Source organism: Taudactylus pleione, unplaced genomic scaffold, assembly GCF_031769625.1.
Source record: "Taudactylus pleione unplaced genomic scaffold, aTauple2 ptg000398l, whole genome shotgun sequence".
Lineage (NCBI taxonomy): Eukaryota > Metazoa > Chordata > Amphibia > Anura > Myobatrachidae > Taudactylus > Taudactylus pleione.
In genome coordinates, this window is record NW_028284800.1 from 2,529,124 (window position 1) to 2,553,843 (window position 24,720).

Here is a 24,720-nt window from a genome sequence, read left to right on the forward strand (position 1 = left end):
GAAAACACCGTTTAGTAGCTAAATGCAAGTTAACTAGCGTCTACATATCAAACCCACATTACATATTCACATACAAGGTTCCATAAGCTTTAAGGTATAAGATTTAAGTTGTTCATTTAGTATAAATGCTATGAAATAAAGATTGTTTGGTAACTAAGGTTTTATACATGCTAAGTAAGCAGTGTTTGGTTTTGTACTGATGCGTACTCTTTCCACAGTATTCCGGTGATATCGGTGGGGAGATCGCATCATGCATTTTCGAGTTATGGACCGCAGAGACTTCAAGCAGCAAAATGTATATGATATAAATAACTGTTAGGATGTTGCATGGGGCGGGAGGGCAGAGACTTCCAGTTGTTGGAGGCTGGGTTGAGTCTATTTGAATCAGCCTGTTAAACGCTCTGTAACAGATGCTTCCCCCTTGAGGACCAATAGCATCAGCAACAAACATCTCTATTGTTTTGTCTATTCCTGGGGGGTATAAATATGTGTGCTCCAACACTGGGTTTTTAGTCTTCGTGCCGAGAGCTGATAGACGAGGGGTTTCTTGCTGATGCCTAACATCTGGTCCGGAAGCGCATGCGTATGTATACTGTACTTGGGTCTGTATAATTCCTTTGCATCTAATTGTGTCTGGATCAATAGCGTGTAACTGACTGTACTTTTTACTTGAATACTACTTTGTGCTTCGGAACCACAAGTTCCAAGTCTGGAGTCTTTTATTTACTGTATGACTGCGTACGCAAATTAGCGTCATCTTTAGAAGGTATAGGCAGGATAATAGAAGGTATAGGAAGGAGTGTATAGAGGTTCTGATCCAGTATCGTTACCCTCACACTAAAGCTCTATTCCTCACTCCCAGACATGCACGATTGTTGTATGTTGCTCGGTGTTACCGACAAGACATTGGGTGTCATCTCTCAGAACAAGAGATCAAAGGAGAGTTTCAGTGGGCAAAACTAATAGAGGACACAGGAAGGAGGCTGGTGCAGATAAATAAACAGGTCCCTTTTTTTCTACATATGCTGTCACCCCTTAAGTATGACAATTATGTGCATTGCATGGTTATGAACTCACACTGCACTAAGTTTGACATTAATTGTGCAACACTTGTTAGAGTCATAGCCACCCAGTAATCTCACAACATTCCTATTGTAAATCGATCTTGGCGCTGCCTTAGGCATTGTGAAAGGATAGGCCCTTAATTGGTCATGGGGCATACCATATGCTTATGCCACACTATTCAATAAACCCTCCGACATACAGCTGAGGCATCCATTCTTTGGGCTGAGCCAATATTCATAAGGTTACAGCCAATTAGTTCACTAGGAATGACTGTGTGCCAAAACTATGTCACTATGCTGTAATATTTTATTGTGGTACTTTTGACAATCCTTGTTTTCATTCATTTTTGAATGCCCCTTATGCAATGCCCCCTGTAGTAGTGCCCATTATGCAGTGCTTCCTGTAAAAGTGCTCATTATGCAATGCCCCTGTAGTAGTGCCCATTATGCAGTGCTTCCTGTAGTAGTGCCCATTATGCAGTGCTTCCTGTAGTAGTGCCCATTATGCAATACCCCCTGTAGAAGTGCCCATTATGCAGTGCTTCCTGTAGTAGTGCCCATTATGCAGTGCCCCCTGTAGTAGTATCCATTATGCAGTGCTTCCTGTAGTAGTGCGGCTAGTGCCCATTATGCAGTGCTTCCTGTAGTAGTGCTCATTATGCAGTGCTTCCTGTAGTAGTGCCCATTATGCAATACCCCCTGTAGTAGTGCCCATTATGCAGTGCTTCCTGTAGAAGTGCTCATTATGCAGTGCTTCATGTAGTAGTGCCCATTATGCAATACCCCCTGTAGTAGTGCCCATTATGCAGTGCTTCCTGTAGAAGTGCCCATTATGCAGTGCTTCCTGTAGAAGTGCCCATTATGCAGTGCTTCCTGTAGAAGTGCCCATTATGCAGTGCTTCCTGTAGAAGTGCTCATTATGCAGTGCTTCCTGTAGTAGTGCCCATTATGCAATACCCCCTGTAGTAGTGCCCATTATGCAGTGCTTCCTGTAGTAGTGCCCATTATGCAATACCCCCTGTAGTAGTGCCCATTATGCAGTGCTTCCTGTAGAAGTGCTCATTATGCAGTGCTTCCTGTAGTAGTGCCCATTATGTAGTGCTTCCTGTAGTTGTGCCCCATATGCAGTGCCCCGTGTAGTTGTGCCCCATATGCAGTGCCACTTGTAGTTGTGCCCCATATGCAGTGCCCATTGTAGTTGTGCCCTATATGCAGTGCCCCTTAAAGTAGTGCCCCCAGTACTTACCTCATCGCATCACTGGCTCCACGCTATCAGGGCTCCTGCTCCCTATGTTACTACCGCTTCCTGGATCTAACCAGATCCAGTGGGTGCGCAGGCTCCTCACATCATGGGTGACATGCACTGCATCACTGGGAACGCTGGCCTCTGAAGTGATTAGAGGCTTCCTTAGCCTCTGAATCGATCAGAGGCTTCTTTAGCCTCTAATCGCTACAGAGGCCAGCGTTCACAGCTGCAGTAGGGGTCTGTGAGGGCCGTTGTACTGCCGAGCTGCATCACAACAAGAAAATGAGCTGCGGTTTGGCTACCCCTGTTATAGGCATTATAAAATGAGCACAACTGTTCTTTCATTATAATGTTGCTTTATTAGATGGGACTGTAACAAGTATAAAATCATGTATAAATGTGCAAATGTAGTCCTACACGCAGGGCTGGAGCTTCCATTAGGCAAGCTTAGGGAGCTACCTAGGGGAGCGCCGACCACTAGAGGGCGCTTCTGAGTCCGCCTGGTTGCTATGGGGCCCGCCCGCGATCACACCTCCTGCACCCTCTATTTGCCGGGTGCCCGCTGAGATTGTGTTACCAGTGGGCGCCTGACTCCTTCTCTCCTCTCTCCTCTCTCCCCCCCGGCGCCAGTGGCAGCTGGTGGATGGAGCTCACTCCTGAGCAGTGCACTATGGGAGTGACATGGCACCGGGGACGGACGGCAGCAGGCACTGGAGCAGGGTTTAAGGTAAGTATTGTTTTTTTTGTGTGTATGTGTGTGCGCGGGGGGGCTTACTACTGGGGGCATTACAGGGGCCTTACTACTGGGGGCATCATATGGGGGCACTACAGGGCCATACTACTGGGGACACTATTGGGAGCACTACAACTGGGGGCACTACAATGTGCCCTTACTACTGGGGGCACTTTAAGGGGTATTACTACTGGGGCACTGCAGGGAGCATTACTACTGGGGGCACTACTACAGGGGGCATTACTTTTAGGGGCATTATTACCAGGGGGCATTGTTACCAGGGGCATTACTACAGGCGGCACTGTGTAAGGGGTACTATTACAGTGGGCATTGCATAAGAGGCACCATTACAGTGGGCATTTAGTATTTTAGGGGAACTACTACTGCGGGCATTGTGTAAGACCTAAGTTAGGGGGAGCCCCTTAAAAATGTTGCTATGGGGCCCAAAAAGTTCTAGTTACGCCACTGATACTGTGTGTGTGTGTGTGTGTATATATATATATATATATATATATATACACACAGATACTGTGTGTGTGTATATATATATATATATATATATATAAATATGTGTGTATATACATACTTCTGCCTGCAACCCCCTCTTCTTACCCATTTAGCCCCTCAGGTGAAAAGTACTTTGCACAGGTGGAGTGGCGGATAAGTTTTGTGTTTTATATATATATATATATATATATATATATACAGTCAGGTCCATAAATATTGGGACATTGACAGAATTTTCTGATTTTGGCCTCTATTCACTACCACAATGGTTTTGAAATTAAACAAACAAGATGTGCTTTAACTGCTGACTTTCAGATTTAATTTGAGGGTAATTACATCCAAATCGGGTGAACGGTGTAGGAATTACAACAGTTTCAATATGTGCCTTCCACTTTTTAAGGGGCCAAAAGTAATGGGACTATCAACTCAAAAGCTATTTCATGGACAGGTGTGGGCTATTCCCTCGTTATTTCATTATCAATGAATCAGGTAAAAGGTCTGGAGTTGATTCTAGGTGTGACATTTGCATTTGGAATCAGTTGCTGTCAACTCTCAATATGAGATCCAAAGAGCTGTCACTATCAGTGAAGCAAGCCATCATTAGGCTGAAAAATCAAAACAAACCCATCAGAGAGATAGCAAAAACATTAGGTGTGGCCAAATCAACTGTTTGGAACATTCTTAAAAAGCAACACCAAAAGACCCGGAAGAACACGGAAAACAACTGTGGAGGATGACAAAAGAATTCTTTCCCTGGTGAAGAAAAACCCCTTCACAACAGTTGGCCAAATCAAGAACACTTTCTAGGATGTAGATGTATATGTGTCAAAGTCAACAATCAAGAGAAGACTTCACAAGAGTGAATATAGAGGGTTCACCACAAGATGCAAACCATTGGTGAGCCACAAAAACAGGAAGACCAGATTACAGTTTGCCAAACAACATCTAAAAAAGCCATTACAGTTCTGGAACAACATCCTATTGACAGATGAGACAATGATCAACTTGTACCAGAGTGATTGGAAGAGAAGAGAAGGAAAGGAACTGCTCATGATCCAAAACATACCACCTCATCAGTGAAGCATGGTGGTGGTAGTGTAATGGCGTGGGCATGTATGGCTGCAAATGGAACTGGTTCCCTTATATTTATTGATGATGTGACTGCTGATAAAAGCAGCAGAATGAATTCTGAAGTGTTTCGGGCAATATTATATGCTCATATTGAGTCAAATGCTTCAGAACTCATTGGACAGCGCTTCACAGTGCAGATGGACAATGACCCGAAGCATACTGCAAAAGCAACCAAAGAGTTTTTTAAGGTTAAAAAGTGGAATGTTATGCAATGGCCAAGTCAATCCCCTGACCTGAATCCGATTGAGCATGCATTTCACTTGATGAAGACAAAACTGAAGGGAAAATGCCCCAAGAACAAGCAGGAACTGAAGACATTTGCAGTAGAGGCCTGGCAGAGCATCACCAGGGATGAAACCCAGCGTCTGGTGATGTCTATGCGTTCCAGACTTCAGGCTGTAATTGCCTGCAAAGGATTTGCAACAAAGTATTAAAAAGTGAAAGTTAGATTTAGGATTGTTTAGTTTGTCCCATTACTTTTGGCCCCTTAAAAAGTGGGAGGCACATATAGAAACCGTTGTAATTCCTACACCGTTCACCTGATTTGGATGTAATTACCTTCAAATTAAATCTGAAAGTCTGCAGTTAAATCACATCTTGTTTGTTTCATTTCAAAGCCATTGTGGTGGTGAATAGAGGACAAAATATGAAAATTCTGTCAATGTCCCAATATTTATGGACCTGACTTTATATATATATAAATGTATATATAAGTTTTTTTAACACAAAACTTATCCGCCACTTCACCTCTGCAAAGTCATTTTCACCTGAGGGGCTAAATTAGTACAGGGGGGGGCGCATGCAGAAGTTTTGCCTAGGGTGCCTAGAAGTCTAGCAGCGGCCCTGGCTACATGGTGGCTCCTTCTAATGTCATAAAACAATGTTCTCCTTCTTAGTCTGACTTGTCCTATGAGGACACGAAGAAGAACTTGGGTGATGTCTCCGCCATCTCTCGGATAAGTGTGGTAAGTCTGCTGGGTTTTCTTGCCAATGATAAAGGGAAATTGTATTTGGTAACTGGAGACAGATTACCAATGCTGGTGGATTTTCCATTGAAATATGTATAATAACAATAACACGAAGCCTAGCAGAAAGAGATATGCCATGTACCCTATATTCATTATTGAATAATAGATGCAAGTTGATACAAGACTTATAGCAGCCTCCGTACTCTGGGCAAGTCTTCAGATGCTTATTTTATTAATATCTGGAAAATAAATCTCTAGTTAGAGGTGAGGTGTTTCCCATGCCCACAGTCTCTTTGTTCAAAGTGGAACTATATCTAGCACTGGGGTTTGGTTGAACAATTACTTTTCCTTTTATAAATAAATAGAAATGGTTAAAAGAGCATTGTATTAAATGAAATGCTATATTACAAGAATAAAGCGTTAAAATACTCCTGTTCTGGTAACCCATTTTAATGTTTGTTACCAGCTTGATAAATAGGACCTGCCAATGTTGTTTATTGGTAACTCCATTAATATTTACAGCTATGCGCAAAAAAGCCCTTTTGCTGGCCAATACAACTGTTTTCTCCATCCAATGGGCAGTTTGTCCTACCATAAATCAGCCTCTGTTCTATAAATAAAACCACCTTTAATTATGTGCTTGGTCCCACCTCCCTACCCCCCAGGGTACAATTTGCCAGCCAGCCCCTGATCCTCAGTGTGTCTAGCAAAAAAAATTGCTTTTCAGAGGATTATGTGTTTTAATTACTATTGTACTCATGCAGCACGATTGGCATAGTGGTTAGCACAATGGCTTAACTAGGGGGGGTCAGCCAGGGCTCGTGCCCTGGGCGCCGGCGGACACTCGTACTACTACCTGGCGGCAGTGTGTTTGTTTTAGCAGCCAATGAGAGTCAGACAGACTCTCATTGGCTGCTAGGGATGCAATCGGGAAGCCGGCTGACATTATACCGACAGCCGGCTTCCTGACTGTCAGATCCCGGCGAGGGTGAAATTACCGGCGTCTAGATGTAGACGCCACTCATTTCACCGACGCCAGGGGACTGGCGCCCGGCATCCCAATCGAAGGGATGTCGGGCGCCGCGAGCGGACAGCCGCGGGGGGGGAGGGTTAGGTTTAGGGCTCCCGGGGGGGATTTAGGGTTAGGCAACCCCCAGGAGGTTAGGGTTAGGCTAGGGGGAGGGAGGGTTAGGGTTAGGCACACCCGGGGGGAGGTTAGGTTTAGGCACCCCCCCGGGGGACTTAGGTTTAGGCAGTGGGAAAGGGGGGGTTAGGTTTAGGCACTTGGGGGGGAGGATAGGGTTAGGCACCCCTAAGGGAGGGTTAAGGTTAGGGGGGTAGGTTAGTTCATACTTACCTGGGGACGATCGGGATTTCCAGCGCTGTCGGCCTGCCACTGCCGGGATCTGTTCCATTGTTGGCCTGACGCTGCCGGGAATCGAACTGCCGGCCGTGCGGCCGGCGGTATTACATACCGATTCCGGCTGCTGCACACACGGCCTTCTGGCTCCCACGGTGGGTGAAGGGAAAGATGTCATGACGTCTCTCCCATAGTGCCGAGCGGGCCGGGAGGACAGAGAAGCAGACGGCAGCGGGCGCAGGAGCGGGGATTCAGGTAAGTATTGTTTTTTGTTGTTGTCTGTGTATATGTAATGGGTACTACATAATGGGGACCACTACTGGGAGCACTGCATAATGGGCACTACTGGGGGTACTGCATAATGAGAACCACTACTGGGGGCACTGCATAGGGGGGACCACTACTGGGGGCACTGTATAAGAGGCCCTACTGGGGGCACTGTATAAGGGGCCCTACTGGGGGCAATGCATAGGGGGACCACTACTGGGGGCTCTGTATAAGGGGCACTACTGGGGGCACTGCATAGGCAGCCCAATACTGGGGACACAGCATAGGGGGACCACTACTGGGGGCACTGCAGGGGGGCACTGTATAAGGGGCACTGCATAGGGGGACCACTACTGGGAGCACTGCATAATGGGCACTACTGGGGGTACTGCATAATGAGAACCACTACTGGGGGCACTGCATAGGGGGGACCACTACTGGGGGCACTGTATAAGAGGCCCTACTGGGGGCACTGTATAAGAGGCCCTACTGGGGGCAATGCATAGGGGGACCACTACAGGGGGCTCTGTATAAGGGGCACTACTGGGGGCACTGCATAGGCAGCCCAATACTGGGGACACAGCATAGGGGGACCACTACTGGGGGCACTGTATAAGGGGCACTGCATAGGGGGACCACTACTGGGGGCACTGCATAAGGGGGACTACTACTGGGGGCACTGGATCAGGGGCACTGCATGGAGGGGACCAATACTGTGGGCACAGTATAAGGGGCCCTACTGGGGGCAATGCATAGGGGGACCACTACTGGGGGCACTGCATAGGTGGCCCAATACTGGGGACACCGCATAGGGGGACCACTACTGGGGGCACTGCAGGGGGGCACTGTATAAGGGGCACTGCACAGGGGGACCACTACTGGGGGCACTGTATCAGGGGCACTGCATGGAAGGGACCACTACTGGGGGCACAGTATTATCTTTTTTATTTAGTCAGAAATTTCTCAAACTGGAAAATACAAATATACAAAATGCTAATTTGTCAGAAAGCTGCGTTATGGATACGAGCTTTGTGGTAGAATGACAATTGCTGCACAGTTTATGCCAAGAATTAATACAACCGGATCCCCATGTGCATGGTGGGAAGCACTTTGCAGACTGTACAGCCGGATCCCCATGTGCATGGTGGGAAGCACTTTGTAGACTGTACAACCAGATCCCCATGTGCATGGTGGGAAGCACTTTGCCGATTATAGAGCCAAATCCCCATGTGCATGGTGGAAAGCACTTTGCAGACAGTACAGCCGGATCCCTATGTGTATGGTGGGAAGCACTTTGCAGACTGTACAGCCGGATCCCCATGTGCATGGTGGAAGCACTTTGCAGACTGTACAGCCGGATCCCCATGTGCATGGTGGGAAGCACTTTGCAGACTGTACAGCCGGATCCCCATGTGCATGGTGGGAAGCACTTTGCAGACTGTACAACCGGATCCATATGTGCATGGTGGGAAGCACTTTGTAGACTGTACAACCGGATCCTCATGTGCATGGTGGGAAGCACTTTGCACACTATACAGACAGTTCCCCATGTGCATGGTGGGAAGCACTTTGCAGACTGTACAGCCGGATCCCCATGTGCATGGTGGAAGCACTTTGCAGACTGTACAGCCGGATCCCCATGTGCATGGTGGGAAGCACTTTGCAGACTGTACAGCCGGATCCCCATGTGCATGGTGGGAAGCACTTTGTAGACTGTACAACCGGATCCCCATGTGCATGGTGGAAGCACTTTGCAGACTGTACAGCCGGATCCCCATGTGCATGGTGGGAAGCACTTTGCAGACTGTACAGCCGGATCCCCATGTGCATGGTGGGAAGCACTTTGTAGACTGTACAACCGGATCCCCATGTGCATGGTGGGAAGCACTTTGCAGACTGTACAACCGGATCCCCATGTGCATGGTGAGAAGCACTTTGCAGACTATACAGACAGATCCCCATGTGCATGGTGGGAAGCACTTTTCCGATTATAGAGCCAGATCTCCATGTGCATGGTGGGAAGCACTTTGCAGACTGTACAGCCGGATCCATATGTGCATGGTGGGAAGCACTTTGTAGACTGTACAACCGGATCCTCATGTGCATGGTGGGAAGCACTTTGCACACTATACAGACAGTTCCCCATGTGCATGGTGGGAAGCACTTTGCAGACTGTACAGCCGGATCCCCATGTGCATGGTGGAAGCACTTTGCAGACTGTACAGCCGGATCCCCATGTGCATGGTGGGAAGCACTTTGCAGACTGTACAGCCGGATCCCCATGTGCATGGTGGGAAGCACTTTGTAGACTGTACAACCGGATCCCCATGTGCATGGTGGAAGCACTTTGCAGACTGTACAGCCGGATCCCCATGTGCATGGTGGGAAGCACTTTGCAGACTGTACAGCCGGATCCCCATGTGCATGGTGGGAAGCACTTTGTAGACTGTACAACCGGATCCCCATGTGCATGGTGGGAAGCACTTTGCAGACTGTACAACCGGATCCCCATGTGCATGGTGAGAAGCACTTTGCAGACTATACAGACAGATCCCCATGTGCATGGTGGGAAGCACTTTTCCGATTATAGAGCCAGATCTCCATGTGCATGGTGGGAAGCACTTTGCAGACTGTACAGCCGGATCCATATGTGCATGGTGGGAAGCACTTTGTAGACTGTACAACCGGATCCCCATGTGCATGGTGAGAAGCACTTTGCAGACTGTCCAGACAGATCCCCATGTGCATGATGGGAAGCACTTTGCCGATTATAGAGCCAGATCTCCATGTGCATGGTGGGAAGCACTTTGCAGAATGTACAACCGGATCCATATGTGCATGGTGAGAATCACTTTGCAGACTGTACAGACAGATCCCCATGTGCATGGTGGGAAGCACTTTGCAGACTGTACAGACAGATCCCCATGTGCATGGTGGGAAGCACTTTGCCGATTATAGAGCCAGATCCCCATATGCATGGTGGGAAGCACTTTGCAGACTATACAGACAGATCCCCAAGTGCATGGTGAGAAGCACTTTGCCGATTATAGAGCCAGAGCTCCATGTGCATGGTGGGAAGCACTTTGTAGACTGTACAGCCAGATCCCCATGTGCATGGTGGGAAGCACTTTGCAGACTATAGAGCCAGATCTCCATGTACATGGTGGAAAGCACTTTGCAGACTGTCCAGCCGGATCCCCATGTGCATTGTGGGAAGCACTTGTCAGGGAGACTCCCTGAAATAGTAGCAATCTCTCTGATTGCACCTTACCCCCATTATGAAGTTGTTACATAAAAAAAACAGACATATAGTTTCAAATGGGATCATTAGTATAATTTCCCTGCATTGGTTATAAGGCACAATGAGACCCATGGCTACATGTATTTTCTGAAAAGTATTAGTTAGTAAGATCTATTTGTTCATGAAAATACACTGCTTTTGGGCTTGTTTACATTTGGATGTAAGTCAATTTTATGACACGCCGATCAGATGTAGCAGTACACGCCCACTTTACTGCCACGCTCATAGGTGATGATTTCACAATCTCCCTGAAATTATTTTTCAAAAGTAGGTAAGTATGTTGTACAGCTGGATCCCCATGTGCGTGGTGGGAAGCACTTTGCAGACTGTATAGTCAGATCCCCATGTGCGTGGTGGGAAGCACTCTGCAGATTGTACCATCAGATCCCTATGTGCATTCTGGGGAGTACAGCTAGGTCTCCTGGTAAGGTGTGAAAATCGCTTACAAGATAGGACAGATGGATGCCCACGTGCATGGTGGAAAGCACGGTCTGCGGCATCGGGGACAGTTTGGTGCTCTTTGCATCCACTGCGCAAGGCATGATCGATGGGACACATGGGCACAGGGCAGCACAGAGACTTGATTCCCATTTTCATATTCAGTGATGACACATGAGTTTGGTGTTTCTCCCTCTGCATAATGGCGACATGGCAGTCTGTCTATTTGACTAATCGGCAGATGGACTGTACATGCTGACTATTCATAGCTGGTTCCTGAGGGAGAGGATGGGTTGGACCTTTGAAGAAATTTGGTCTTGGTAACTCAATATTCTCAGGACGTATTGGACTCCTGGATATATTTCTCTCCCCTCTTTCTATCTGTGCCCTCTGAGTCCTAGTCTCCTCCCCTCTATCAGTTCTTCTGCGTTCTGATCGCGATGTAGTCGGCATCCCGGCGTGTGAGATGCCGATGGTCCAAATACTGGCGCCGAAATCCTGACAGGTCGGGAACCCGGTACCAGTATCCCGACCGTCGGCATCCTGAAGGTAAGTATCGGGGTGTTAGGGTGAGCTTAGAGTTAGCTAGCGGGGTTAAGGTTAGGCATTAGGGGGAGGGTTAGGCACCAGGGAGGGAGTGTTAGGATTATGGTGTGGGTAGGGGGAGTTTAGGTTTAGGCACTCAGGGGGAGGTTAGGTTTAGGCACCGGGGAGGGGTTCTCAGGTTTAAGGAGCGGGGAGGGGGAGGTTAGGTTTAGGCACTAGGAAGGGGGGCATAAGTTTAGGCACTGGGGAGGGAGGGTGGGTTAGGGTAGGGAAAATACTTACCTTTAGTTCCTATGGGTGTTGGGACTCTGGCTGTCAGAATTCTGAACAGCAGCATCCCGACAGCCGGTATTTGACACCCAACCCGTTCTGATCGCAGCCTCTTCTCAACTGTCATCATCTGATCAGATTCATCTGAAAAGATACATGTTATGTTATATTGTAGCTAGAGCAATAACACATAGACAACATACACAAATTATTTCTTGTTGACCAATAATATGAGTTGCAGCAACAATATTTTTATTTATTGCAGCAAAAAACAAACAAACATATATTACAGTAGACAAAATGTAGCTAAGTTTCCTGTACACCCCTATGGAGAATAGAGCTGAGTGAATGTGCAGGTGACTGTAACCACCATCCATGTGCCACACAGAATGACATGTCCTAGATGGTTTTACTGCTCCAAACATTTCACCTATCAAGATCTCCATGTCCACGGCCCAGCTTCTCTGGTCTTCCAGAAGCCTCCTTAACTCTCTTCTACTCACATTCAGTAGTCACAATTCCAATTTATAAACATCCAAAGGCCAGACTTCAGAAGCAAGTTCAGGTACTGAAGAAATGCCACTGATGGTCCTGTGCTCTGGTGTTTTATACCTATATGATGTCATAATGGATGACCTACACCTCACCATAGTGACATCACTGCAGTCAAACTGGAGAAAAACAGCTTCTGATTATCTGTATTTCCATGAATGGGGCTGGATATTATAAGTGTACAGTATATTTCCACATACTTTCCAGCACTACTGTATTGTGAGGGACTGTCCCATTGCAATAGTGATATTTGGGAGGTATGTCACATGGTCAGTTCCCGTCTCTGGGCCTGATTCAGAGCCGGACAGTCTGACAGAGCGCTCGCTCTGAATCAGGGCTGGCCTTCTGTGTTTTTAGAGCGGCCTCCTAGCCGCTCGCATAGCTGTGGGTTACCACCCACAGCTATAGCGAGCGGCCAGGAAGATGGTTGCGATGGTCAATACCATCGCGACCATCGGGCTTGCGACAAAACCCTTGTGGTAGGGTCTCGTTGCCACAAGCCCCAGAGTGCTTTCGGCTCTCACAGAGCCGAAAGCACTCCCACTGACATCACTTGTGATGTCAGTGGGGCCGGCCCCAGACGGTAGGCATTCCCATGGGAACGCCTCCGTCTGGGCAGCTACACCCCCGGCCCACCCACCAAAGGGGGCGTGCTGTCACTCAACATCGACAGCACGCCCCCTTTGGTACGAGACCCGAAGCAACGGTTTGCCCGTCGCTATCCGGGTCTTGCGCATGTGCACGACGGAGCCGGATCCGTCATGCGCATGCACACTGGGCCAACATCGACCCGCTTGTGAGCGCACAGCACTTGCGAGTGGGTCTGAATCAGGCCCTCTGTCCCATTGTGCATATCACAGCTTAACCCTGAAATATGCTCAATCCCCAAAAATTACTTAACATTCTGCAACATACCAGTTTATATGCTCTAATGGATGATCGTTTGCAAAGATGGTTATTTTTCTGTAACCTGTTTAAATATCATCTTCTCTGCAGCACAAAGGGGTCAGTATCAGTAAAAAATTTTGACAAACTAATGCTGGGTGCACACTGGCTGATATATCGTCCGTTCAGCACAGTGCAGCAGCACTGATGACAGATATACCTGAACATCACGCTGTGTGTATGGGCGGTCAGTCGACTGCCCGTACACTTGCTGCAGAGGCCGCAGGGAGGGGGCGCAACGCTACCCCCTGCCAGCGGGATCCATGGCCAGGCGGCAGATGATGGTTGCTCAGTGTGTATGAACAACCATCATCTGCAGATATATCTGTCAGTGACGGCCGGAAGCCTCCCGAAAGTTGGGTTCCCGGCCCCCCACAAGAATAGGCAAGTCTCCTGCTGCCCACCCCCCCCACCCCCGTGCACCCCAGCGCCTGCACCCACTTAGCGAGCAAAAATGGGTGGTTCGGGGGGGCACTGACGCAATTCGTCATCGTAGCCCAGTCCCCTGCTTTAAAATGCCAGTAATATCGTAATTGTAAAGCGGGGGGGCTAGGCTGCAATAACGCAATTGCGTTGACACGCCCCCGCACCGCCCACTTAAGCTGCCCCCACGCCCGGTAGGGGCGGCCAGAATGTCAGTAAGTATGATCTGTTAGGTGTGTACCCGCCTTTACAGTACTGTGGAAACCCACTAAATGTCTGATTATGGTGAATAGGGGAGGAGAGGTCTACTATCATAGTTCATGTCCACTGGAATCTTCAGCTCACAAATAAATAGTTGAGGAAATACTGTAATATATGCCTATATCGCCACCAGAATGCAGCAGGAAAGTTACTATGGGCTCTATTTATTGACATTATTTTTACTAAAATATAGTGAAAAAGGGTGTTTTCACACTCTTTTCACATTATGTTAGTATCAGCTAAAGTTACTAAAGGGCAATTGGAGTAGAATTCGTAAAATTCTACTCCAAGCCCTAATTATCACTTATTTTTAGTAAGCAAATCGCATTTCCCATAATTGTAATGGGAAATGTAATCTGTCTGCAAGTTACTAAAAATAAATTGTGAAAAAATAACGGGGAAAGCCCTGTGATGATAATGCCACCTGGAGGTGGCATTATCCAGGGTCTCCCCCGGTTACCTGACTACTGCTCTGCTCTAACGGGCAGAGCAGAGCCCGGAGTCGGCCCCAGTAATCAGCTGTGTGGTCTAAACAGACCACACGCTGATACACTGCAAAAAAAAAGTAAAAAAAAAATTTACCTGAGTTCAGGGACCGGTGATCGGGGCTCCAGGTGATGTCCTCCCTCCAGTCAGCTGGTCTCCCATGCTGCACTGGGGCTCAGTTGTCACCTGACAGGGTCCCAGTGCAGGATGGGATATCAGCTGACTGGAGCCATGGAGACATCACCGGAGCCCCGATCACTGCAGGTAAGTGTAATTAAGGGAGGGGGCATCGCGGGGAAGGGGGTTCCGCGATCGTGGTGGCGGGGCTTAGTGATGTAGTGATGGGGCGGGGCTTGCCACAGTTTTTTTTGCGAAAATACTGTGATAAGTGTGATGAGGGGATTCGCAGGGTCAGAGCTTATTCGCAAGCTCTGTCCCTGCAAGGGATTTGTAGTAAATCCCTGTGATATTGCCTGAATTCGCAATACGAAATCAGTCGGTAATATCACACTACAATCTACAAGCTAACCCCCCCTCCCCCCACGGCTAGAACCTAAGACACCCGACATACTTTTGTTAGGTATGCCGGGTGTCAGGATTTCATCGTGGGGCTAATGATGGACGTCTTGATTTCGACGCCTATCTTTAGTCCCATGTCGAGCTTTTAGTGTCGGGATTTCGGCGGCTGCCGGTATCCTGACTACATACGTGACTAAGTAGCGCTCGCAAGTAAGTGCGGCTATATGATTAATTTATGGTACAGCCGGACTCGCCAATTTATGGTTGCAGCCCCAAAGGGCTGTGTACAAAAATCCACGTTGCCAGCGTCTCTACATTGTTGGAATGGCAGCTCGACGATGTCATTGAATCGTCCCACTCTCACCTTCTGACCACCAGCTCTCCTCATCAAGTCTGCCTCCTCTCCTCTTGCTCTGCTGTGCATAATAGCAACAGGCAAATGCGCATCACGGAAGGACATGAGATGAGGGAGCTCTGTACCCATATCACAGCGCCGTCCCTTAATCCAACTCTGGTACGGTGCTGCCTGCTCTGGCCTCCACGCCTCCTCCCACAGACATCCCAGCAGGGCAGGCAGCACAGCAGCAGCAGTTAGACTTTCACACACAGTTCTGCATGGCTGGGTCATGGAGGCAGCTGGGGCCCCTTAGCATCCGCACCCCCTGACCAACAGTTGTTCCACCTATGACCAAACCCTTTAAACATCACTATTGTATTTCCCAGTTTGCACATAATATGATATTACACACTTCAATATAAAGAAGGGAAAAAAGATGGAGGTATAGGATGGAGGCAGGGGCATAACTAAGTATTTGAAGGTCCCATAGCAAGAGTTTGTAAAGGCCCCTATGTACCACCAATGGTGAAAAATGTATATAACACATGTAACTTTGACAAGGAAGATGGGCCTCCCTCAGCTCTGGGCCCAATAGCAGCTGCACCCCTTGCACCTATGGTAGTTATACCCATGGATGGAGGATAGAGCACCTGAGGCAAAGGAGAGCTGAGGGGATAATGCTGTTTGGTTGGGGGAGAGAGACTGAGAGTCCTAGATGGTGAAACATGCAGCTGTTGGCGATCCGGTGTGCCGGTAGAGTACGGCGGGAGCAGATCAAGTTCAGCAGAACAATAAGGAGCTGGATCAGCCGTCAGCGCTGGAACCTGTGCAGCCAATGGTCACAAGCTTAGTGCGTGCTTCTGTGAATGTAAAACAGTTTTTTTAATTATTAAATCTCACTAGGGGCGTTTTAAGAGAGGAGGCGGCCCGTGGCAGACTCAGTGCGGGCTCCCTCCTTCCTCCGGCAGTGTCCCGGCGGCTGCGGGTGCAGTAGCATGCTCTGGTCTCAGGGAAAATGGCCGCCGACATTTTCCCAGTGGTTTTTGCTGCTCTGGAAAGCAAAACAGCACTCTGGAGAAAACGGACAGGTAAGTATAAAGACTATAGGCAGAAAAAAGAAAGGTAAAGAAGACTCATTGGGGCATATTCAATTAGCCGCGGGGTTTACCCCACGGCTAATTGGCGCGCTGGATGGGATTCATTTTTCGGGGATTCCACGCGCGGGTGTCCCTGAGACCCCGCGTGCGAGTCCCCTGCTGTTTGATTTTACCTCGCACCTCATGTAGGTGCGAGGTAAAATCAGCGTGAGGCCGCCCTATTCGGCCTCGCGAGAGCATGAATAACACACTGATTCCGCAGTTCTCGCATGGAAGTCCTGTTTTTTGACGCGGGGAAAAAGCTATTCTATTGAATAGCTTAACCCCCGCGCCGCGGGACTTTCACCCCTCAATTACCCGCGGGAGAAGTCCCGCGGGTAATTGAATATGCCCCTTTGTTTGGGGGCACACTTTTACTGGTACATTCAGTTTAAAGCATAACTTTTAATACACCTCTTTCTAAAAATAAACTGATCATAGAGATCATATGTTGGACAAACAAGGTCAAAAAAGCTTACATTAAAAAAAATTATTAAACACTCAACCACATTCCAGTTCTGTCTGGATCCAATAAACTACACATATAGTTTAGTATCCAAAAGAAAAAGTTCAAAAATTTAATTATTCAATAAGTGGAACTTGTCAACTATAAGTTGTATATTATATATTTCACTAAGGTTCTCATATGCTGCATGGAGGCAGACCACATATATTATTCTTCTGGATTAAAGTAACCAAAAAGGCTTGCAATAAGATTTAATATGCAAGGTCCTCTTAAAATCAGGTAAGCATGCAATGATGGATATACGTAAGAGACTATTTAACACATTTAGCAGGGAACTGCAGTAATATTTATAAAGTCCTGCATGTCTCACCGGTTCCGAAAGAATAGTGTATAGTCAGTCATGAAAAGCACATACATATAATAGGAATAGGGATCTGCTATTGGTTATTTGCCCGTCGACATTGAATAATGAATGAGAGTCCCTTATTCCAATGTACGTGATAAATCAGATTCCCTGGTTAAGTGTTTAATAATTGTTTTAAATGTAAGCTTTTTTGACCTTGTTTGTCCAACATATGATCTCTATGATCAATTTATTTTAGAAAGAGGTGTATTAAAAGTTATGTTTTAAACTGAATGTACCAGTTAAAGTGTGCCCCCAAACAAAGAGTCTTCATTACCTTTCTTTTTTCTGCCTATGATTTTCTCTGACTCATGCGGAGCACCGCCGAATTCATATAATAATTTAGTATAAAAAGGGCAGAATTGCCACTGATTAGTAGATTGGAATAATATTATCGGTAACCAAATATGTTATTTTATTAAATATTTTTTGTGAACATACTTGTGCACTAACCATTCCCCATTATGTGAAGTATAAAAACTATAATGGGTGCAGGGTGTGCCTAGGGGCCCGTGTTCACCGCACATCCTGCACCCATTATAGATACACCCTGGATCTTACACTGTATGTAACAGATACCTCAGTCTCAGCTTTCCCATCCCGCCACCTCTGCTTTCTGACCTCCCTCTGCTTTCTGACCTCCCTCCAGACGCTCTGTCCTGCTCCACGCCCCACTGTAACTTTGGTGGTGCGTTCTATTTTGAATAATTGCCAGATGGGGGGGGGGAGCAGAGATGGTAGCTTACTATTCTAAGATTATGATGATGTGATGATGGTGGGTGGCAGGGGTGTGAGCGGGGGGTTGCTGTTATTGTATGTAATTTTAGCTATCCTAATTGTCTATGGGCTTTATAACGATAGCTCAATGCATCAATCTCCCCCAAGTTACGTTATGGAAACACAGCATTGCAGTGATGACATTATATAGTCAATCGTATCACACCCTGCATTGCCTTTTAGGAACCCTTTCTGTATAGAGTCACCATTAGTCACTTAAAGGAAAGGTGTTGTCCACTTTTTTTTTAAGCACACAGTAACACAGTCATTGAGCGATATCGGAGGCGGTGTGTTAGAATGTATTACAGTAATGGCAGACTGGAAGTGCCAGGTTTATTTTGATTGTATCTCACTGTTGCTATAAGTTGGTGTCCAGGGTTGGTGTATGGACTGAGTAATCAAAGAACTGCCTGTCCCTTCTCCTAAATATCCAGCTCCTGGGATGACTCACTTTCCCCCACTAACTCAGCAGCGGAACACAGAACCTGCCACCAGTCAAGGCTGCATTGTGCAAGGAATGCAGAGATTTTACATCAAATTTCATAATAGCATTCATCGGTGAAAACAACACAGGTTTATATTGTCCTGATGGTCCAACCTATTTACAAATGATTTGCTTTTTATTTTTCTACAAATGAAACATGGCCAGAGATTTGCTCAGTATCTTGCAGAGTATGCTGTGGCTTGTCATTCAACAAGAGCTACAGAGCCGCAGATTGCATAAGCCTGGTATAAAATGCCCATATAGTTTTCAAACTATGGAAAAACAAAGTCTATTTTGGATAGTCTCTTATAAATATTGTGTGTGTGGATGGATACAAAAATCAGTGTGATGGGGAATATGTGTTGGTTTTTAGGAAAAACAACTACATATCCTCACCAGGGATCGCTAGAGTCCAGCTTCTAACAGGTTTCGCTTGTTCCAACAATTTGTCTCATGACTTAAATCAACAACTGGGCTGACAGCAGCCTCGCTGGAGTTTGCATCACTAGTTTATTAAACTGGATAGGCAAGTTACATTCCAAGCCAATGATATATCGATTTCACTATGATCTACGCTGCTACAGCAACGCACTCTAATGACCCCCGACACAGAGAGATGACCTTACAAGTTTACTCTGCAACCTTACTCTCCTGTAAAATGTCATGTTATGTCAGGTTTTCTAATGCAGTTATTTTATCTGTATCTCCAAATTGATTTTTAATAAATAAAATATCAGTATATGTTCATGCAACCTGTTGCTCAATAACCCAGCATGTGATAAATGTAACAAGTTGAAGAGTTCAGACTTGCCTATTCTCTTGGAATGTTTTGGGGGGCTCCAGAATTTGGGGTTTTCCACACTGTAGGGATGGCCACCGACCATCTATGATTACCAACCATTGATGGTTATCCACTGATGGCTGATGGTATTACCATTGATAGCAGTGATCCAATGGTTCTTTGCCATCGATGGCACAGAGCCCTACAATGAGTTTTTTTTTTTTACTCCCTGGCACAGAGACATGGAGCATAGCTTCGCCCCCCAGTAAAATTTGCAAAGCTCCACCCCCATATCCGATTGGCCCGCTGTCAACTGACTAACATAGCAGGGCTGACCATCGTTGAGTCAAACCATCAATGGTTTTGTGCCTATGGTAACACACCATTGATGTTAACCACTAATGGTGCCAACAATGGTGACTATCTATGGTTAACCCTCTGATGGCCATCCCTTCCCCACGGACTCCTAGTTAAATGGGGTGATGTGATGATACAATACTCAGAGAATTGTGCCATCTTTGCCCTGCTCCTTCTACATGTTTCCATAATGTATAACATTGTGCCATGAGGGGAGGGGCCTAATGACACTAGGTGCCCCCCATAGAGATCACCTTCATCTCCCCTCTGGGGACCCTCCCATGGAGGAAAAATATAAACTATGGAAGAGTTTGAAATTAAAAATGTCTCCCCATAAAAAATGTATATATGTTCCAAAAAGGTTGAGTTTAAAGCCATATTCAAATAACCCTGTTTAGACAGCTAAAACACGTGCTATTTCGCTGTTTTCCCATCCCGTATCTTATTATATTACTTTTGTAGGGGAACCGCCTACATGACCTCAGGAGCTGCTCATGTAGAATTGGACTCATTTGCACCCAAACGTTTGCCGGGAAAGACAGACGCAAGAAAAGTGTATTTACATGAATATGCTCAGCTGGACGCCATTCATGATGTATCTGGCTCAAACACAGCAGCAGTAACATTTGTGCCAGGTGTATGTCAAGCATAACCAGGGTACTATGTACTTACAAGAGGGGCAGAGAAAGCATAGAGATAGTGTACAGATGTGGCTTTGGGGTTGGGTATGAGATGCCGCTGGTCAGAATACTGACAGTGGCATCCCGACAGTGAAGAGCCCGACATCAGTAGGTATGTATAGTTTAACTAACCCTAACCCCTACCCTAACTCTCCCTCCCCAGTGCCTAAACCTAACCTCCCCCCTAGTGCCTAACCCTAACCTCCCCCTTCCCACACTCTAACCCTCCCTGGTGCCTAACCCTAACCTCCCCCTTCCCACACCCTAAGTCTCCCTCTCTGGTGCCTAAACCTAACCTCCCCCCCTAGTGCCTATCCCTAACCTCCCCTTTCCCGCACCCTATCCCTCCCTGGTGCCTAACCCTAGCCTCCCCTCCCCGCACCCTAAGTCTCCCTTTCTGGTGCCTAAACCTAACCTCCCCCCCTAGTGCCTAAACCTAAGCTCACCCTCCCCGCACCCTAACCCTCCCCCCTTAGTGCCTATCCCTAACCCTTAACCCTCCCCTAACCCCCGATACTTACCTTCAGGATGCCAGTGATCAGGATACTGGTGCCATTAGTTAGACCGTCGGCATCCCGCATGCTGACTACATCTCATGGCTTGGTAGTGTCAAATGCTAAAGTCACACATTACTCTCTCCATCTCTCATCCTAACCCTCTGTCCCATGCTCACTGTCTACTCCATCTGTGTCACCCTGTCTGTCCCTCCCTCCATTTTAAACTGTAAGCTGTAACGTGCAGGGGCCTTCTACCCTCAATGCTTCTCCTTCCCTTATTTAAACTATCATCTACTCAGGGGAGTATTTATAACGGGTGCAGGGGGTGCCGGGCACACGGGCCCCTGGGTCCAGGCGGGGCCCGCACCGCACACCTTGCACCCATATTATACTTACCTCTCCGGACTCCCACGTCATTGCCGGAGTCTGCGCTATAAAAAACGTCCATTTTCCCTGTGACCTGCGCATGTGCTATAGACTCAGGGCACACTCTAGTGCCCAGACTCTATAAATGCGGCGCTGGGCGCGCACCGCTCAGTGCGCTGCCGGCCGCCGGACAGAGAGGGGAGGGCCCATGACGAAGACTGCACACGGGCCCCCTCCTCTCTAGAAATGCCCCTGCATCTACTGCATACTCCTTACAATGGCACCTAACCTGTGACTTCTGCCTCCTTGCTCCTTATGTCAGTGTTATGACCGCCGTTGCAGCAATATTTATACACCATGTACTTGTCCTGCAACATCTTGTACTGTAAGTCACTGTTCTCTTGTTCTGCTCATTTGTTAGGCGCTGCGGAACCCTTGTGGCGCCATATAAATAAAGTGTAACAATAATAAAAATATATTGTGACTTTTCCTTTCTGCAGTAGATTTAATGGAATTGTCAGTGAGTGACACATAACACAAATAAATGGTCACTACTACATAATATTTCCATATCGCTGTTTAATTAATAAGCAATCAGCCAATCAAAAGAGGCTAAATAGTGCTGCTGCTCACTCCCATCATTGTGTATCATTGCACCAGCCCAACTCACAACAGATACACCTCCATTCATTAGTAGGGAGTGATGAGAAGCATCAAAACTAGGCATGTAGACATGGAATCGGTATTCGCATGGCCAGCGGTTCGATTCTTGGCAGCGCGTGGCCGACAAATGCAGAGTTCCCGGCAGCGGAAGCCCGACACTCTGGAAATCCCGATCGTCCTAAGGTAAGTATCTACTAACCTAACCCCCTGACCCTCCTTAGGTGTGCCTAACCCTACCCCCCCCCCCTTCCCCGCTGCCTAATCCTAAATCCCCCGGGAGGGGTGCCTAATCCTAAATCCCCCCCGAGGGTGCCTAACCCTCCCTCCCCCTAGCCTAACCCTCCCGGGGGGTGCCTAACCCTAAGTCCCCCCCGGGGGTGCCTAACCCTCCCTCCCCCTAGCCTAACCCTAAGTCCCCCCCGGGAGCCCTAAACCTAACCCTCCCCCCCCCCCCACGGCTGTCCGCTCGCAGCGCCTGGCATCCCTTCGATCGGGATGCCGGGCGCCTGTCTCCCGGCGTCGGGGAAATGTCAGGCGTCTACATCTAGACGCCCGGCATTTCATCCCTCGCCGGGATATGACAGTCGGGAAGCCGGCTGCCGGTATTAAGGCAGCCGGCTTCCCGATTGTATACCGTAGGCATAAATATACTTTTTTTGGTCCACGTACGCAGTGTGAAGATGCTCGGCTTGCGCAGGAAAAAAAAACATACAGTACCAGTGAAAAGTTTGGACACACCTTCTCATTCAATGGTTTTTGTTGATTTAAATTATTTTCAACATAGCAGATTAATACTGAAGACATCAAACTATGAGAGTACACATATGAAATTATGTTGTAAACAAAAAAGTGTTAAACAAATCAAAATATGTTTTATATTTTAGATTCCACAAAGTAACCCCCTTTTGCTTGGATGACAGCTTTGCACACTCTTGGCATTCTCTCAATCAGCTTCATGAGATAAGTCTCTTGGAATGGTTTTGAATTAACAGGTGTCCCTTGTCAAGAGTCACTGAATGAAAAGGTGTGTCCAAACTTTTGACTGGTACTGTACATGAGCCCAACTGTACATGAGCCTATTATTGCTGAAGAAACCCCCCCCCCCCTCCCTTATTCACCATTGACTTCCACAAACAGCAGCTACCGCTGGAGAATTATTGCATTTGGGCACATCTATAGAGGAATGTACTATGATCTTAGTTTTACTGGCAATTTAAAGGAATAAAATAAAGTTTACTCTTCAGATAACTGCGAATGATATATTATCAGCTGCTGGGAGACATTAAAAGATAAATGCCATAATAACTATTTTGTTTCAGTGGGTTAGTCACTATAGAAACAACTTATATTTGCTGATCTTGTTACTCTGGCGAAGCTTTGGACACAGGCCAATACGTTTTCCTTCAATATTTTTTTTTTTACTTTAGACACACCCAACCTTCTGCTTAAAGATTTGTGATCATTGGAGGAGGAGGAAGAAAAAAATGAAGCTGTTTTGTAAAGAAATCCACTAAGTAATAGCAGATTTGTTTTTCTACTAAGCGTTTCAGTTTGACTGAATTTATAAGCAGTGACAAAGAAGACTTCCTGGAATACTGCAGCTGACATGAGATGTGAACATGGATGTACAGTACTGTGTGAAAAGTTACAAGAGGTCAAACTAGAATCAATAGGCCACTACCGCCCTCTTGTGGTAGTTGTTGTTATTGCACAGTGAAGATTATGTCTACCAATGAGAAATTGGCTTTTGTAGTGCAAATGATGCATTAAAGAAAATTGTTTCATGTAGTCAGGGTGTATTCATTGTGGATTAATTGCTTTAGTTACATTTTTAGAGTACAAGCCTTTGTTCTCTGCTATCAGTCATTTCAAATAGGCTGAGGTTAATGGGCCTGATTCAGAGATGGCCAGTGCCGATACTTGAGCAGATTGAGTGATTGTTAGCCATTGCGCATGCGTGTAAGCCGCAGCTGTTGAATTGCGATTACGCTCACACAGAAGATTCATTCGCACAGTGAGCTACAGGTAGTCAGCGTTTGGGTAAAGGTAATGGGGTCCAGAAAAACGCAGGCCTGTCATCAGACCATTTATACACAGTTTTCTCGGCATCCATAAATTAGCCACTGCATTCTTGCTTGCAGCAGAAGAGCCCTCTATGGGGCATATTCAATTGGGCGCGAGGTTTGGCGAGATAAAAAAACTCACCTTCCTCGCGCCCAATTTTGGAATACCACAGGTATGCGCGCTCCCGATACCCACGGTATCCAATAACAACAAAGTGGATGCAGGGTTTTCAGCTCTGAAAACCCAGCGGGGCGAGATAATAAAATAAAATTCACTTACCTAGCCAGGGGGTCTCCACGGCTCACGGTGGCCTCCTCTCCTACTTCTCACTGGAGAGGGGGCTGCTGGGAGCCCCGGGGGCTGCTGGTAGGCTCCTGGGGCTGGTGGGAGGGGCAAGGGCTGCTGGGAGATGCAGTTCTCCCAGCGCCCATTCCGGAGGGGGCACACAGACACTGGGGGGGCAACACACACCAGGGGTCACACACACAATACTCAAACACACACGCACTCACACACACTGACATACTCACCCTGCAGCAGAGGACCCGGCTACCGACGCTGGGTGCAGAAGACACTGCTGCAGAAGGTGAGTAATTATGGACTAATTAAGCTAATTGGATACTTCCAATTGCCTCATTAGTCCTCAGGGGGGGGGTGCTGCCGGGAACCCAGAGCAAGTCCCACTGATTTGC

The 24,720-nt window shown here is 47.2% G+C and overlaps 1 long non-coding RNA gene across 1 annotated transcript; it reads left to right on the forward strand.

Annotated features, from left to right (window-relative positions):
• The first annotated feature begins 527 nt into the window (after positions 1–527).
• Positions 528–23,688, forward strand: LOC148506672 (uncharacterized). Its single transcript, XR_015869758.1, has 3 exons — positions 528–583; positions 5,578–5,646; positions 23,392–23,688. It is a non-coding gene; the product is annotated as an uncharacterized LOC148506672 (long non-coding RNA).
• Positions 23,689–24,720: the final 1,032 nt, after the last annotated feature.